Source organism: Symphalangus syndactylus, chromosome 16, assembly GCF_028878055.3.
Source record: "Symphalangus syndactylus isolate Jambi chromosome 16, NHGRI_mSymSyn1-v2.1_pri, whole genome shotgun sequence".
Lineage (NCBI taxonomy): Eukaryota > Metazoa > Chordata > Mammalia > Primates > Hylobatidae > Symphalangus > Symphalangus syndactylus.
This window is the reverse complement of record NC_072438.2, coordinates 47,172,068-47,189,106: the sequence shown is the minus strand read 5'-3', so window position 1 is coordinate 47,189,106 and position 17,039 is coordinate 47,172,068. Positions and strand designations below refer to the sequence as shown.

The following is a 17,039-nucleotide window of genomic DNA, read 5'->3' as shown; positions in this document are numbered from 1 at the left end:
CTTGTTGACAATTTATAGTCACTGTTGATAGCTAATTATTTTATCTAGGAGTAATAAAACTGTCTTTTTTAAAAATATATGGGTAGATGAATAGATTGAAAATGTTCTTGTTGTCATTCTGGCCGTTTTTGTTTGTTTGCTTGTTTTGTGAGACGGAGTCTCACTGTATTGCCCAGGCTGGAGTGCAGTGGCGCCATCTTGGCTCACGGCAACCTCCGCCTCCCAGGTTCAAGCGATTCTCATGCCTCAGCCTCCCGAGTAGTTGGGATTACAGGAGCCCGCCACCACACCTGAGTCTCGAACTTCTGACCTCAAGTGATCCACCCGCCTCCGCCTCCCAAAGTTCTGGGATGACAGGCATGAGCCACCACACCCGGCCCATTCTGGTCTTTTCACTTCCAACTCTGGCTCCTTCAAGTTACTAAGGTTTAACTGAATAAGGTTGACAATGAAACGATGACTCAGGGAAAACTGGGGACCACATTTTTTTGAAATTTTTGTTTTAGTAGGAGTTAGTTTCTCCTTCCTCCCTTGATGTGCCGCAGAGCTCACTTTAATCCCAGTGCAGAGGACACAGAAGTCGCATTGCTTTCAGGACCTCCTCCAGGCAGCTTCAGCTCCCTTTTCCTCTAACCTCCCAATTGCCTGAACTGACAGACTCAGCCTCCAGAGAGACTTTCGATGAGGTTCCATCCCATAACTGCTTGAAAAGGAGTGTATTTACTCAGCTTAAGTGCCTCAGGTCCCCCTGATCCGTTGTTATGTACAGATGGTTTTATTACCATAAATCCTGCTGTACTGCCTGCTTCTCTTTCATTCTATGCCTCTTCTGCTTGTCTCCACTTCTTATGAGTAAATCAATTTCTAGCTCCAAACTGATAAAGTAAAATAAGGTGAGGGTTTGGTTCATGTGTAATTTTTTCCTATTTTTTTTTCTCCCAGACTGATCATCATAAACATGATTGTTGACAGTCTTTTAGACAGAGAGTACTTAACCCAAGTTACCTACCCCAGATATAATGAGAAGGGGAAAAAACAACACTTGCTAAAAATATAACACTTCTAAGAAATCCTACTTTTTGAGTACTTTCTATATGCCAAGAGCTTTTCTAAGCACTTTACATATATTTATTTATTTATTTAATCCCAACAGCCTAGACGAGGTGGGCATTGTTGTTTTTTATCTCTGCATGTAGCTGTACAAACGTAATGGGCATCTATCTGGTTCTAGGATGGTGGATTTTGAAAAATCATTTGTTTCCTTAGGGTCATTATTTGGGTTTGAATAAAATATTTCTGTTAAATGTCCTCTTCTATGAAGCTTTTGTCTTCTTGAGCCTTCCCCAAATCCATCAGTTACAGTAGGGTTTCCATTCCTTTTCAGGTTGCTGTTGAGCATTATCTATGTGGCAGTTTTAACACCTCCCTTCTTTCTGTACCACCCACTCAAGCTCATTCCAGGTGCCCTTAGCAAATGACTCCCAAGGCATTAAGTGGCCAAAGCTCATTTTGTTGACCAATGAGGAGCCCTGTGCCAGGTATAACAGAGTTACACAGCTCCTGGTATTGGGAGCGAAGGTTGCTTAAGCAAAGCTTTCATTACAGGTAGCCTGTCGCATCCAGATCAAGATTGGAAAGGTAGGGGAAACCTTATTTGTTTTAATTGAAGAGAAGAAGAGATAATTGTGTTTGGTTAAAGCAATTTAGATCAAGCCAGATAAACAAATGATCCATATTGTTTGTTTTTTAATTGAAGACCCCCCCCCCCCAAAAAAAATTGGAAGTTGGTAAGAATTTCAACTGCTGCACAGTCTGCCTTACCGGCAGTAAAACCAAAATTCTTAAGTTAAACACATTTTTTAAAAAATCAATTTGTCTAACAGCTTTTCACTTTATATGTTTGAAAAATCTAGATCTATTGTTGTTGTTTTATAGTTCCCTGTTATTTAAACTATGGGGTAAGAAGCAGGAATTTATCAGCAATGTTGCCCATATTTGTTTTTTAAAGCCATTTCAGAATCAGTGTTTAGAGAAGGAAATTATAATTTTAAGATGTGATAATTAAAATAAGGAAAAACTAATGGAATTAGCTTTGTGATAATTAGCATATAAAGGTTGACAATGATGACATTTCCTCTCAGAGAAAAGTTCTTGTATAAGAAGACTCTTATCATTGTTTTCAAACCAATAGTTAAATTTATGAAATGGAATTATTTAGGTGTAGGTTATATGCTTTAAAGCGTTAACATTAGTTTCACTTTCATTATAAATAATAGCTTAGTTATATTTTATATGCTATTCAAAATTTGTTTTAATATTAACTCAAATGACCAGAGAAGTAGAATCTTTAGTCACTTCTCTCTGTCTGGCAATAGAGCAATTTGAATAGCATTTGAAGTAGAAGCTAATCTTTTAAAGGAAAATCCTCTTCTGTCTTAATGAACCCTTCCCCCTTCTCATTATGATGAATCAATGTTGCAACAAAATGTATATGTGAGAAATGCATATTCTTATACTTATTTATTAGCCTACATCTGATATCTAGTGTCAAAAGATAAGTTTGGGTTCAAAGAAAAGTGTAACTGGTTTTCCCTGATTGCTTTTTTCCAAAGGTGGCTTAATATGGGTTTGTATTTTATAACAGAGATTAGGTAATACATTTCTTTTAAAATGTGACAAATGAGAGATGGCACCATTTGACTAAAAATGTATTTAAATGTTTCGTTTTAAACTCTACTTTGGTCTAATTTGTAAAGAGAATTTTTTAATGTACGTATCACAAAGTATTAAATATCCAAGAATTTCAGTTATTGCAGATTCCGTTTTCTTATTTTGACATATTCATTTGAAAAGACTTGCATCCTGAAATTGTATACTTGTATTAGATTTGTTCCAAATGCATTTTTGTAAGACGCCTGCCGTTCTCAAGATCCTCGTTATTTGTGTCTTTTGCTCTGGTTGACTCTCTGGGGGAGGTGGGTGTGGGGGGCAACTGACAGTCACAGTGTTAACTATTCACAATGGAGAATGCTTGCTAGCCACCTTCTTCTGTATAAGTCAGTGCTGCTTCTCAGTTCCAAGCTAAGGTTCAAAGGTTTAGACTAACTTCACAGATCAGAGGTCAGGTACGAATTGCTGCAATTTGTAGTTCAATTCTGCCGATATGACAGAATTTCACAGCTATGATGATTGCTTTTTTTCACTTCTGCACAGAGGCCAGGCTGGGCAGTTAACAGCGTAATTTGTACAAGTCAGCCCTCAGCACCCGAGTTTAATGAGTAACTAGCTGGTGCCTTAGGTTTCACTGGTACAAGGTGCATATTATAAAAAGGGTCAAATGTCAGTGCACAAAGACGGAGTGGGGAGGGGCATGATAATCTCATCACCACCATCTGTGAATCATATGTAAAGATTCAGTAATTTGTGTTGATTTGTAAAATTATATTTCCACTGTAAGAATGTTAGTATGTTCATTTTCTTTGCTATTTGAAAGAGGTAGATAATTTTGTTAGGTGTTAGCAAGAAAGAACTGTCTGATTGGAGATTATTAACTAGCAGTAGAAAGTGAAATTGCAGTTTTGTTTACTCATTTTGTGGGGTCCCTGAGTTCTCAAAAACTTTCTAAAGTGTGATAGTTTTTTAAGAAGCTAGGAAACAAGTCAGAACACCAGGTATTTCTGAGCCCATGATATTTATGCCTATCTAATACTCTCTATTCTTCACCCAAAAAGTTGAACTCCTATCTATATTTCTAACCCAGGTTGAGAATATCATTTACTGTTTAAAGCTGAATATTGGAGTTCTTGAAAAAATTCCTACCTGGTGGGCCTTAACAATTCACGAATTTGCCATTCAGTTTTAACTCCTCATGTTGACTCTGAAGCTATAATATATAATGCATATGGAATCATTTGTCATTTTTGTTATAGCACAGATTTCAGTTTTCTACTCTTCCAAATTGGAGTGCAGCAGCAATTGAATTCTTCCGTAGAAGGCCTGGGGTTTGAACCCCAGCTTCTTCACTTCCAGCTAAGGGACCTTAACAAATGGGCAGCCTCATTATACCTCAGTTCTGGCATCTCCAGAATGAGTAGAATCATAGATCTTGCTTCATGAGGTTGTAGCAATGATTAAATAAGACGATGTATGTGGAATGCTTAGTGCCATACCTAGTGCATGATAAACATTCAATGAATGTTGATGATCATTACTATTATTAATATTATTATGTTACTTAGGTTGTGAGTTCACCTAGCCTACCACATATACCATCTCAATTTGGTTTAGACTTGGTCTTGGCTGTGTTCATTTCATGAGGGACATAGTTGGATGTGGCATAGGATAAGGTGATTTGGGAATGTTTCAGGATGCATTTCTTTTGAATGTCATAGGGAAGCTTATAAAATTCCTCCATTTCAAGTCTAGCACTCTTTTAGATGCTGTCTTTTTTCTTTAGCTGATTTGCTGTCACATGGCAAAAACTGTAAAAGGAGATAAATCCAAATTATCTGGTTTCCTTTGAGAGCTCCTTTATTCTGCCAAGCAGTGAAAAACATTTGAGTTAAAAAAAATCCATAAATGATACCTTACCAGTGAGCTAAATTCTATCCTTATTTATATATATATATTACACTTACTAGAATTCATGCTTTCCAGAAATGCCAGAAATGAAAATATGAAAGTGATTCTTTTTCATTCCATTTTTTTCATTTTAGTCCTATGGAATGTATCAATAGCATTTGAAGAAAAACATGGGTTTTTTTTGTTTTTTTTTTTTTTTTTGAGATGGAGCATCACTCTTGTTGCCCAGGCTGGAGTGCAATGGCGTGATCTCAGCTTACTGCAACCTCCGCCTCCCAGGTTTAAGTGATTCTCCTGCCTTAGCTGGGATTACAGGCATGCGCCACCATGCCTGGCCAATTTTTTATATTTAGTAGAGACGGGGTTTCACCGTGTTGGTCAGGCTGGTCTCAAACTCCTGACCTCAGGTCATCCACCCACCTTGGCCTCCCAAGGTGCTGAAATTACAGGCAGGAGCCACTGCACCTGGCAAAAAACGATTTTTAACTATTAATGACAATATAAAATGTATATGCTTGGCATTAAAAAGGTAGTAACATCTCAGACTAATTAAACAATTAAGTGCCTACTGGCTTGGATTGGGTGTGGAACTCTAGGATTCTAGTTATGAGTCAGATCTAGATTCTTCCCTGGTAGAGTTTAAAACTGACTCAAGATAACTAGCATTACAGCAGTTACTGTAAGGCTAAACCAAAGAAAATTGCCAACAGTCTACTGTTTTTGTCCTACAAAATGGCAATTTCATATGGTTCAGCCTAGTGCTATATGAAGGATTATATGATGTTGGGGGAGCATATCACAGGGGGCTGCAGGAATAGCTTTCTAGAAGGAATGAAGTTCGGGATGAGTGCAAGCTGGCTAGACAGGGGAATTGGTGAGGGCTGAAATATTGGAACAGCATGTGTAAGGGGGAAGTAACACAAGATGAGGCTGGAGGAGGACGTGGAGTCTCTTTATAGGCCTTACAAACCTTACAAAGGATACAAACTTAGTCTAAGGGCAATGGGAGGAGAGTGTAGGGGTATAAGCAGAAGGATGATAAACCCCTTCTTCTTTTTTTTTTTTGAGGTGGAGTTTTGCTCTTGTCACCCAGGCTGGAGTGCCTGGCACGATCTCGGTTTACTGCAACCTCCACCTCCCAGATTCAAGCAATTCTGTCTCAGCCTCCTGAGTAGCTAGGATTACAGGTGTGTGCCACCACACCCAGCTAATTTTGTATTTTTGGTAGAGATGAGGTTTCACCAGGTTGGCCAGGCTGGTCTCGAACTCCTGACCTCAGATGATCTGTCCACCTCGGCCTCCCAAAGTGCTGGAATTACAGGCGTAAGCCACCGTGCCTGACCAAATTGTGTATTTTTTAAACGGTCCCTTTGCCTGTAAGGAGACCTAGATTGACTGTAGCAGGCCTGAGTGGATAGGGAGAAGCCAGCTGGGAGTCTACTGTAGAAGTCCAGGAAGGAGCTAATGGTTAGTTTATGAGATGCTTTCAAATGTCATGTCTTGTGTAATCCTTATAATGGTGATCTTTCAGTATACGGGTGACAACCTGAGGCTCAGAAAGTTATGTAGCATGCCATGGTCAAACTGTGCAGGTGGCAAAGCGAGAAATAGAACTCAGTTATTTGACCCTCAACCTGGTGGTCTCCTGGCAGCTTTAGGACCCCATGTACTAGCATCCTTGGGCAAGGGCAATTGGTTTTATCTTAAGAAAGGTTCTGGCGAGATGCGGTGGCTCACGCCTGTAATCCCAGCACATTGGGAGGCCAAGGTGGGCGGATCACTTGAGGTCAGGAGTTCAGGACCAGCCTGGCCAACATGCTGAAACCCTGCCTCTACTAAAAATACAAAAATTAGCTGGGTGTGGTGGTATGCACCTGTAATCCCAGCTACTTGGGAGGCTGAGGCAGGAGAATCACTTGAACCCGGGAAGCAGAGGTTGCAGTGAGCCAAGATCACAGCACTGCACTCCAGCCTAGGCAACAGAGCAAGACTCTGCCTCTTAAAAAAATAAAGAAAAGAAAGGATCTGTTTTTAAGAAATGGAATTCTCATTCCTTGGTGGAGGGTTGTGGTGAGAAAGTTATTTTTAGCTTAGCTTTATGACTGAGAGAAGTAGAACAGGACATGACTTGATATTAGACCAGAGCATCTTTTTCCAAAAAATAAATGTATTAATTTCAAGTGTTTTATGTATGCTATGCTTCATTCCAAAAATGGACTTGAAACAGCTTTCAAAACTACATATGACATGTCAAGACACAAATAGAAGAGAGGGCAAAAAAATCAAGGTAGGCAAACTAAGATGATGCCAGAAGCATCCAATAAAAGTTTGCCCTCAAGTACCCCCATGTGTTGAAGATGGAGTCATGAGCAGCTATAAGATTCACATGCCCAAAAACATTAAAACAAACCAGTTGTTCTGTCAGTATAGCTTTCCTCCTACTGGAATCTACAGACTTTTCCCCATTTGGTCTTTATAAAGGCTCCGTGATGGGGTGAGTGATGTCTATGCAATTTCACGGTACCAGGCTGGGGGGCGGGGGGAGCTGGAATGAATTAACGCCATTAATGTCTGGAAACCACCCCATTTCTCCAGAAACTGCCCCACAAATCTTATTACTATGTTTCCTACCTATTGTGTGACCTTTGGTAAGACAGTTTCCTCCATAGTAAAATCAAAGGTTTGGACTAGACTAACCTTCTCAAACTGGTCCTCTGGAGTATCCAATATTGTGTCAGGAGGAATGTGAAGCCACAGGACAAACATAACATATAGGTTTTGCTTGAAGATTTTTATGACAAACATAACAATATTAAACATTCTGGCCGCATATGGTGGCTCACGTCTGTAACCCCAGCACTTTGGGAGGCTGAGGCCAGCAGATCGCTTGAGGTTAAGAGTTGGAGACCAGCCTGGCCAACGTGGCAAAACCCCATCTCTACTAAAAATACAAAATGTCTCACGTAGTTTTGTGCTACATCATAAAAAGGGAAAGAAGGATCACAGATGTGCCTTTCATGGCTATTCAAGTAACACAGGACATTTCCCCAAAATAAAACACTTAGGGTCAATGTTTGTTTCCGGAAAAATCTGACTTTCCAGAATAACTCCAAACACAATCTATTTCATTTGATCTGCTGGCCTTGGCCTCCCAAAATTAGCCAGGCATGGTGACACACACCTGTAGTCCCAGCTACTCAGGAGGCTGAGGCAGGAGAATTGCTTGAACCCAGGAGACAGAGGTTGCAGTGAGATGAGATCATTCTACTGCACTCCAGCCTGGGGGATGGAGTGAGACGGCATCTCAAAAAAGAAAAAAAAAAAAAATTATGGAATGGATTGTGTTTGGAGTTATTCTGGAAAGTCAGATTTTTCTGGAAACAGACATTGACCCTAAGTGTTTTATTTTGGGGAAATGTCCTGTGTTACTTGAATAGCCATGAAAGGCGCATCTGTGATCCTTCTTTCCCTTTTTATGATGTAGCACAAAACTATGTGAATCCTGTGTTTCATTTATATATTAATAATTTGCTTTCAATTCTTAAGAGTTTACATGTTCATTACCTTGATATTACATTTTAAAGGGAGACATTTTACCATTATAGAAAGAGTGAAAACTCAAAATTCTGCACAAATAATATATGTCAAGAATGGTGCTTTATAAATATTTTCTCTGTTCTCTACAACAGTCCTGCCAGGAATGATTTCTGCTTTATAGAGGTGGAAACTGAGGCTCAGGAAAGTTGAATATACTTGTCTGGATTTACTTAGTAGATGAGAGATGCAGGAGTCTAAATTTTATTTTATTGTCCAGACTGTGTACAATTAATTTCAAGACACACCTTCATGTACTTTGTACATTCGTTTTCATAGTTTTTATCAACCACTATGATCTTGATTACTAGGTATTATCCAGGATGCAGCATTTCAGGAATTATCTTTTCACGGAGTTCGGTAAAGATTATGTGTATTAAAACATAAATCGTTTAACAGCTATTGCTCTATAATTTATTTGAGGGTGTGGCTTTTTTTCTTTCAGGAGATCATTGTTAACAAGATTAAAACTAGATCATGGTGAAGTATTATTGCTGTGTTCCCATAACGTTATGGATCTCACTGAGCACCCAGTCATTCCAATATAAAGATAGTTATGGTAGAATAATTTTGAGCTATAAGTGGTATTAAAGGCCATTTAATCCAGAAGGTTTCCAACTGTGCTCTATAGAGTCCTAAAGGTCTTTTGGTGTCTCCACAGGGACACAATGAATGATGGAAGTGGGGGCACCTCCCAACAACATCCTCTACCCATACTTCAACCAGCTCCTGTTTTATTGGTGTTATTTCTGCAACTAGTTAGATTTTTGGTGGAAAAAAGTGTGCTACAACTAAACCACAAAGAAAAAACAAACACAATGTTTTTTTTTTTTTAATGTTGAGAACTATTGGTAATCCAACTCCTTTATTATTCTTATTTATTCTTATTTTTACTTATTTAACTTTTTTGAGACAGAGTCTTGCTCTGTTGCCCAGGCTGGAGTGCAGTGGCACAATCTCAGCTCACTGCAGCCTCCACATCCCGGGTTCAAGTGATTCTCCTGCCTCAGCTTCCTGGGTAGCTGGGATTACAGGCGCCCACCACTGCACCCAGCTAATTTTTTGTATTTTTAGTAGTAACAGGGTTTCACCATGTTGGCCAGGCTGATCTTGAACTCTTGATCTCAAGTGATCCACCCACCTTGACCTCCCAAAGTGCTGGGATTACAGGCATGAGCCACCACGCCTGGCCTCCTTTATTATTTTTTTTTCCATGGGAGTAAACTTTGGCTCAGACAGGTGAAATGAACTGGGCATGACAGAGGTAGCCTTAAAACTAGGCTTCTAAGCCGGGCGCGGTGGCTCACGCCTGTAATCCCAGCACTTTGGGAGGCCGAGATGGGCGGATCACGAGGTCAGGAGATCGAGACCATCTTGGCTAACACGGTGAAACCCCGTTTCTACTAAAAATACAAAAAATTAGCTGGGCATGTTGGCGGGCGCCTGTAGTCCCAGCTACTCGGGAGGCTGAGGCAGGAGAATGGCGTGAACCCAGGAGACGGAGCTTGCAGTGAGCTGAGATCGCGCCACTGCATTCCAGCCTGGGGGACACAGTGGGACTCCGTCTCAAAAAAAAAAAAAAAAAAAAAAAACTAGGCTTCTAGGCCGGGCGCGGTGGCTCACGCTTGTAATCCCAGCACTTTGGGAGGCCGAGGCGGGCGGATCATGAGGTCAGGAGATCGAGACCACGGTGAAACCCCGTCTCTACTAAAAATACAAAAAAAATTAGCCGGGCGTGGTGGCGGGCGCCTGTAGTCCCAGCTACTGGGAGAGGCTGAGGCAGGAGAATGGCGTGAACCTGGGAGGCGGAGCTTGCAGTGAGCCGAGATCGCACCACTGCACTCCAGCCTGGGCGACAGAGCGAGACTCCGTCTCAACAAAAAAAAAAAAAAAAAAAAAAAAACTAGCCTTCTGGTTCCCAGTCTGGTGTTGAAACCACTGTGCCATATTGAATCTTGTATAAGTTATTTGGAGCTTCAGTTGGCTTGATAGGGGCTCTCTGTAGTTTGGAAAAATCAGGCAGATTACATTTCCACACATTGAAATAAAAATAAAAGTTTTGTGCTTAAGATATATTTTAATTCCTCCTCTGAAATATCTTTATCTTGAACTTTAAATTCTTTTCTTTTTTTTTTTTTTTTAGACAGAGTCTTGCTGTCGCCCAGGCTGGAGTGCAGTGGCGCGATCTCGGCTCACTGCAGGCTCCGCCCCCGGAGTTCACGCCATTCTCCTGCCTCAGCCTCCCGAGTAGCTGGGACTACAGGCGCCTGCCACCTCGCCCGGCTAATTTTTTGTATTTTTAGTAGAGACGGGTTTTCACCGTGTTAGCCAGGATGGTCTCGATCTCCTGACCTCGTGATCCACCCGCCTCAGCCTCCCAAAGTGCTGGGATTACAGGCGTGAGCCACCACGCCCGGCTAAATTCTTTTCATGTGAATATTTCCTATATCATTACTTATTAAAGATTATTCTAAACCCCCAAATCATATTTTTCATAGGCCTCTCCATGCAAAGAACATCCTCAAAAGAGTCTTGACTCTGCCGAGTACGGTGGCTCAAACTTGTAATCCCGGCACTTTGGGAGGCTGAGTCGGGTGGATCACTTGAGGTCAGGAGTTTGAGACCAGCCTGGCCAACATGAGGAAACCCCAGCTCTACTAAAAAATACAAAAATTAACCAGGCGTGGTGGTTGGCACCTGTAATCTCAGCTACTCAGGAGGCTGAGGCAGGAGAATCGCTTGAACCTGGGAGGTGGCGTTTGCAGTGAGCTGAGACTATGCGACTGCACTCCAGCCTGGGCGAGACAGCAAAACAACATCTCAAAAAAAAAAAAAGAGTCTTAATTCTACATTTTAGGGCAGGATAGTAAGTCTCTTTCATACCAACTCTGGTTGGTAGTGGATAGCTGGAGTACTTGCTTCAGTGGTTTTTGGGAACCCTCTCTGGACCCTGCAGGAAGAGTTTGAAGATCTATTAGGGATGTGTAGCATAAGCTCCCAAATTGGCTGGGAAGTCCATGAGCTAGATATGATTATTTCTGTAAAGGATACTACCTCTTTTTGTGAGTCTCTACGTGTAAAATATAGGCTACATCTGTATTCCTTCTTAAACATTATGTGCATCTTGAAGTCATGCACACTCTGAAGAAGGCAGAGAGAAAAACACAAAGGAAGAAATTGGTCATTTTCTTATTATTACTCTTCCTTGTTTCTTTAAGAATCAGATAAGGAGTTGCACTTCTTGGTTTGTAGACAACATGATAATTAGAGTAATGGTATTTCATTTTTTGAAGAAAATGGCCCCCCAATTTCTAACCATTATGCTTAGGAACTACACAAGAGGATCTGTCCCCCCCATTTCTAATGCACATATGAAAATTATGTTGAAATAGAAAATATTTCTCACCATTTCTTTTTTAACCCTTAGGATTTGCCTCAAAGGGCACTGCGAAAATTGAACAGAGGAATCCCAAGGAAGCTGCCTGAATTTGCCTGTATACTCTCGTTCTGCATCTTGTAAAGGACCAGACAAATCAAATTAGTGGTTTTGGTGAGTGTACTTCCTCTGGTCCTCTTCCTTTCCACTTAAGCAAGAACATAAGTTTTCATTCCGATCAACCAAGATACCTGCTATTTAGACAATGTGTACCTGTTGTGTGTTTATGTGGCAACGTTAGTGGAATATAGAACGTGATAAGTCATTTGGAACCCTCAATATAAACCTTTATGTCTTTATACACTTTACATCTTTGTGACTTAAGAGACAAGATATAACTATGTGTTGCTTATAAATCTGCCTCTTAACCTCCCAAAGAAGAGGTCAACTCTATTTCTTTTTTCTTTCTTTTTTTTTTTTTTTTTGAGACAGAGTCTCACTCTGTTATTCAGGGTGGAGTGCAGCGGCGTGATCTTGGCTCACTGCAGCCTCCACCTCCTAGGTTAAGCAATTCTCGTGACTCAGCCTCCCGAGTAGTTGGGATTACAGGTGTGTACCACCACATCTGGCTAATTTTTATATTTTTATTAGAGACGGGGTTTTACCATGTTGGCCAGGCTGGTTCTCAAACTGCTGGCCTCAAGAGATTCACCCACCTCAGCCTCCCAAAGTGCTGGGATTACAGACATGAGCCATAGCACCCAGCCAGTCAACTATGTTTCAGTCAGACTGTATTTTGATTGTGTGACACAAGGAAGGGTTCTTGGTACAAACTAGACTAGGATTCAGTGTGACAGTATCTTGCATTTTTGATCAATCCTCATACCTTCTCTAAGTTTCTGTTTCCTCGCCTGTCATATAAGGTAAAAATAACTGTCATCCCAATTCATGATAGTCCAAAGAACCACAACATATGTAAAAGCACTTTGACAACCATTTAATCTTCTCCAAGTAGGACTGAGCCCAGGAGGCAGAAATTGCAGTGAGCCAAGATCTCTCTTTTTTATTTATTTTTTTTTTTTGGAGACAGTCTTGCTCTGTCGCCCAGGCTAGAGTGCAGTGGCATGATCTCGGCTCACTGCAACCTCCGCCTCCCAGGTTCAAGCAATTCTCCTGCTTCAGCCTCCTGAGTAGGTGGGATTATAGGTGCACGCCACCACACCCAGCTAATTTTCATGCCCAGCTAATTTTTTTGTATTTTTAGTAGAGATAGGGTTTCACTGTGTTGCCCAGGCTGGTCTTGAACTCCTGAGCTCAGGCAGTCTGCCTGCCTCGGCCTCCCACATGCTAGGATTACAGGCGTGAGCCACTGTGCCCTGCTGAGCCGAGATCTTTCTATGGATCTAGTGAGTGAGATTATTCTATGGACGATAATCTTGTGTGTGCTACGAAGGGAAGATAAGAGAAAGACTAGCCTCACCCTGACCTTGGACCCCAGCCCTCACATAGCTCCAGAAGGTGGAGGCAGCAGATATCGGTGTGTCAGGGAGGGGCTGCTGGCGACACCGATGTGCCCAACAATCCCTGCGAGAGAAAACAGGTACTTTGTCTTCATGTCCCCTAGGCTGGGTTTTGGATTTAGTCCATTGAATTCAGGGACTCAGAGAGCTAAATTTTTTTAACTGTAATTTTTTTCTTCTTATAAAAGTATACTAATGGAAGGAAATCTGGAAATTATAGAAAAATGTAACAAAGTCTACCCATAAGCCCACAATCCAAATATAACCAGAATTAACATGGTGTATTTTCTCTGATTTTATTTGGTTGTTTAATTTTCTTTTTTGTTTTTGTTTTTGAGACAGAGTCTCACTCTGTCGCCCAGGCTGGAGTGCAGTGGCGCGATCTCAGCTCACTGCAAGCTCTGCCTCCTGGGTTCACGCCATTCTCCTGCCTCAGCCTCCCGAGTAGCTGGGACTACAGGCACCCACCACCACGCCCGGCTAATTTTTTTTTGTATTTGTAGTAGAGACGGGTTTTCACCGTGTTAGCCAGGATGGTCTCGATCTCCTGACCTCGTGATCCGCCCGCCTCAGCCTCCCAAAGTGCTGGGATTACAGCCGTGAGCCACCACGCCCGGCTGGTCGTTTAATTTTCATATACAGTAGTCAGCCCCCATCTGCAGTTTCACTTTTCTCGGTGTCAGTTACCTGTGGTCAAATGTATTCCAAAAATAGAGGCATACAGTATGATATTCTGAGAGAGAGAGAGAGACCACACTTACATAACTTTATTATTAGAGTATTGTTATAATTGTTACATTTTATTATTGTTGTTGTTAATCTCCTATTGTGCCTAATTTATAAATTAAACTTAATCATAGGTATGTATTACATATGTAAATATGTATAGGAAAAAACAGTATATATAGGATTCAGTACTATCAGAGGTTTCAGGCATCCACTGGGGGTCTTGGAACAGGTCCTCCTCAGATGAAGGAGGACTACCGCATATCTTTAAATATTATTTAGCAAAGTTAAAATAGCTGAGAACATTAAACAGGTACTCTAAGCTGTGGCTATGCCACAATGTATTGACCATTTTTATACCATTGAATATTTGTGCTTATTACATTACATGTAAATATATACTATTATGTTCATTACATTGTGTTATAAATAGCACTGCAGTAAACAGATTTGAATGTAAATCTTTGCTTGGGTATTTGATTATACATGTATATAAATGGAATCATTGGGCTAATGAGAATTGACTAATGAACACTGTAAAGCTCTTGATATTGTCCAACTCTTTCAGAAACAGCAAATTTTACCCACCTTCCCACTTATCCCCATGTATCATATATGACAATGTGCATTTCACAGGGCACATGTAAAAACTGTGTACTACCAATTTAGGAAGATTTAAAACCAGAAATATTTTTATAGAGACTCAAAAAATATTTAGGTTGGTGCAAAAGTAATTGCAGTTTTTGCCATTAAATGTAAATGACAAAAACTGCAATCACTTTTGCACCAACCTAATAAAAGCCTATTCCCTCCCCTTTACCTACCCCACCTCTAGCCAATGTCAAGTCTCTAAAGTAGAAGAGAGTGTCACCAGATCTGTTATTACTTATCAACCTCAATCTCTCTATGGGAAAAAGATATGTGAGGCCTACATTCATTCACTGAATATTTATTATTACCACTTATGTTCATTTCTTGCACTGTGCATCAGGAGAAACTGCTGGCTCATGTGGTGCTTCCGTTTATTATGATTATATTTTTGAAGCACCACCATACTTTTTCCCACAGAAGCTGCACCATTGTACATTCCCACCAGCAATGCACAAGGGTTCCAGTTTCTCCGCATTCTCACCAACACTTGTGGTTTTGTTTTTCTGATAATTGCCATCACAGTGAGTGTGAAGCGGTATATCATTGTGGCTTTGATTTGCATTTCCCTAATGATGAATGATGTTGAGCATCTTCTCATGTCCTTAAGGGGTATCTGTGTGTCTTCTTTCTTTATTTTTTCAAGGGTCTTTGCAGATGTGTAATGCAGATGTATAATGTATGTCTTTGCGGATGTATAATGTATATCTTCTTTGGAAAAATATCTATTCAACTTTTTTGACCATTTTTAAATTAGCTTGTTTGCTTTTTGTTATTAAGTTGTAGTTCTTTATATGTTCTGAATATCAATTCCTTATCAGACATGATTTGCACATATTTTCTCCTACACCGTGGGTTGCCTTTTCACTCTCTTGACAGTGTCCTTTGGTGCACAAAAGTTATTAATTTTGATTAAGTTTACTTTATCTATATTTTCTTTTGTTGCTGTGCTTTTGGGGTTGTCCAAAAAATCATTGCCAAATCCAATATAATGAAACTTTGCCCCTGTATTTTCTTCTAAGTTTTATAGTTTTAGCTCTTACATTTAGGTCTTTGATCTATTTGAGTTTATTTTTGTATATAGTGTAAGGTAAAGGCCAGGATTCTTTTTTTTTTTTTTTTTTTTTTTTTTTTGAGACGGAGTCTCGCTCTATCGCCCAGGCTGGAGTGCAGTGGCGCAATCTCGGCTCACTGCAAGCTCCGCCTCCCAGGTTCACGCCATTCTCCTGCCTCAGCCTCTCCGAGTAGCTGGGACTACAGGCGCCCGCCACCACGCCCGGCTAATTTTTTGTATTTTTAGTAGAGACGGGGTTTCACCGTGGTCTCGATCTCCTGACCTCGTGATCCGCCCGCCTCGGCCTCCCAAAGTGCTGGGATTACAAGCGTGAGCCACCGCGCCCGGCCAAGGCCAGGATTCTTTTAAAGATGTACTTTTGATTCCCACCAAATCTCGGTGAAAGCCTGTGTCAAGCAGTTAAGAAAACGACACAAGTATTCAAGCCAACATTTGTTCTGAATGATTTTTCTTCCTCGTATAGGCTTAGGTGGTTTCCCAACAGACAGGTGAAAGAAAGCGTTTGGGGAACTGATGGCTCATGTAACTAGGATACGGCAGTGAGGCGGCAGTTGGGCTCAGCAAGTGTTTTGTTGTAAATATGCTTGAAGAAATCCCCAAAAAGAGAACAGTGGGGGTAGATAGTGGCTTCGGCTAGAAAAAAAAACGTGCATGTGGGTGTTATGTAGGTACACATATTTGCAGCAGAGGGAAGGAGAGGGGGGGGACACTCTGTTGTTGGGAATTGTGGGCTATAGAAGATAAAAACATCTTTTGTACAAAAACAAATTTCCTTTCATGCTGCTTCAGAGAAAATAAATTAGCTACAATTATGTGCTAACTATGTTTCCAAAACAGTTGTCCTAGTTCTGTTTTTTGTGGACAGAACCTAGCTGTACTTAACAAAATGTGAAGTCTGTGTAGACTTCCCTTGGAGAATACTGAAAAGTACGAAGAATCCCCAGGCTGTGTAAGCTGCCTTGCCTAGCTTCAAATATCTGCACTGGACAAACTGCTCTCTGACGGTCTTGGAGATGACAGTACTGCCATGCTAATGCAGCTCAGGGTCTCAGGGATCTCCCTACATGAACAAGACTCTCTATTAGGCTCTTATCATTGGAATGCTTGACATTGGCAGTTGGCTGTCCAAATTCCAAATAAATTAATGCTAAATCTTTTTTTTTTTGAGATGGTGTTTCACTCATTGCCCAGGCTGGAGTGCAGTGGTGCGATCTTGGCTCACTGCAACCTCCGCCTCCCAGGTTCAAGCGATTGTCCTACCTCAGCCTCTCGAGTAGTTGGGATTACAGGCGCCTGCCACCATGCCTGACTAATTTTTGTATATATATTTTTTTAGTAGAGGTGGGATTTCTCCATGTTGGCCATGCTGGTCTCGAACTCCTGACCTCAGGTGATCCACCCATCTCAGCCTCCCAAAGTGCTGAGATTACAGACATGAGCCACTGCGCCCAGCCTGTTAAATCTTTTAAAACTCTGACTTCGGAACCTATGAGAAACAAACTGAAATCCAGCCTATCCC

General features: G+C 41.0%; 1 protein-coding gene across 24 annotated transcripts in view; it reads left to right on the top strand.

Moving 5' to 3' along the window:
- The window catches only part of RBM47 (RNA binding motif protein 47), a 261,367-nt gene that overhangs the window by 205,138 nt on the left and 39,190 nt on the right, over positions 1-17,039 (top strand). For all 24 annotated transcript variants that reach the window (XM_063619828.1, XM_063619823.1, XM_063619835.1 and 21 more), the window contains one exon: positions 11,603-11,725. The gene's annotated coding sequence lies outside the window, so the exon portion shown is untranslated. The remainder of the gene's footprint in view (positions 1-11,602; positions 11,726-17,039) is intronic.